Source organism: Hyla sarda, chromosome 6 (genome assembly GCF_029499605.1).
Source record: "Hyla sarda isolate aHylSar1 chromosome 6, aHylSar1.hap1, whole genome shotgun sequence".
NCBI classification, from domain to species: Eukaryota; Metazoa; Chordata; class Amphibia; order Anura; family Hylidae; genus Hyla; species Hyla sarda.
The window spans coordinates 245,096,067-245,097,565 of NC_079194.1; the positions used below are offsets into that span (position 1 = coordinate 245,096,067).

General features: G+C 42.9%; 1 long non-coding RNA gene across 1 annotated transcript; it reads right to left on the minus strand.

Moving 5' to 3' along the window:
* Nucleotides 1-301: 301 nt before the first annotated feature.
* Nucleotides 302-1,168, minus strand: LOC130276890 (uncharacterized). The gene is made up of 4 exons (XR_008845282.1): nucleotides 1,150-1,168; nucleotides 989-1,055; nucleotides 716-887; nucleotides 302-613 (listed from the first exon to the last, which is right to left on the minus strand). It is a non-coding gene; the product is annotated as an uncharacterized LOC130276890 (long non-coding RNA).
* Nucleotides 1,169-1,499: the final 331 nt, after the last annotated feature.

Here is a 1,499-nt window from a genome sequence, read left to right on the forward strand (position 1 = left end):
AAAAGATATCTAGAGGCGGAGTACCCCTTTAAGGGACAGTTCATGTACCCAAAAGTTGATCCTTTGCAACCGTATGACCCCTAGCAAGTTCCCTGCATGAGTCCCATTCATCAGAAAAAGGCTTGTGCATGGAACTTGCTGGGTGTTCTACGCTTGCCTCATAAACTGCACCACCCAGCACCAGTTACCACTCTGCACCGCATTATGCAGATCGTGCAGGAGAGCAGCTTTGGTCATCCATGTATTGCTAACTCTATTTTCACACACAGAAATAAATAAATGAGTCGAACAAGTCAAAGAACAGTTTAAAAAAAGGGGAACTTTATTTATAATTTATGAAAATGTTTGTGTAGGGGATTTTTTGTAACCTCCCATCACTCACAAAGAGCGTACAGTAACTAATACTCAGGACAGGAAAAACCTCCAGAGGGGAGGAAACCTGTAGGGAATCCATGGCTACTGTATTGCCCTTCCTCTGGGCATACTAAAGGAGGTTACCTCTATAATTTGGGCAAATGTGTCTGTGTATGTGTGTGATTCCTAGGGCTGTGCCTTCATCCAACGTCTTGCTGTAGGTCCCGAAATGCTACTCCATGTCCTGGAGATAGTGCATCTAAGATAGGGGGAAAAAAAGATAGATTATTTACATGTTTATCATAGAAATACACATGGAACTGCACTAAAGACCTTTTGGACACAACAATGTAACACTTACCAGTCACAGTCATGTGCATGACTTTGCATTCCCGCGTCCCTACACAGTGTCCAGCACCGGCCCCTCACTGATGAAGAATGAACAGGACCAGTGTTATTTCTGGGGCTGTGCCTTCATCCAACGTCTTGCTGTAGGTCCGGAAATGCTACTCCATGTCCTGGAGATAGTGCATCTAAGATAAGAAAACAAAAGATAAATTATTTACATGTTTATCATAGAAATACACATGGAACTGCACTAAAGACCTTTTGGACAAAACAATGTAACACTTACCAGTCACAGTCATGTGTATGACTTTGCATTCCCGCGTCCCTACACAGTGTCCAGCACCGGCCCCTCACTGATGAAGAATGAACAGGAGCAGTGTTATTTCTGCTCAGTGCTGCTCTCTGGTGGACATTGGTTATGACATCACATGTGTGACACGCTGTTACCTCCTGGGAGTTCTATTTCAGTAGTGCTGCTCTCTGATTGGCTGAAAATAAAAAAAGCTTTCTAATATTTTCTGCATGACTGTTATCTAAGGTTTTTCACAATTTTTTTTTATAAAATGGCGCTACTCCCTGTGGGTACATTATATTTGTTTCTCCTAACCACACATTCTGTATATGTAATATCATTTGGTGGCCCCAACAGCCTGGGCCCATAGGTTTCTTACATAGATCAGTGCTGCTCCGGCAGCCTCAATGAGCAGCGCTGGTTGCCGGGACGTCAGACAAGTGTTGTTCGCGAATATTCGCAATGCAAATTTTATTCGCGAATATAACACTATATATTCGCAATT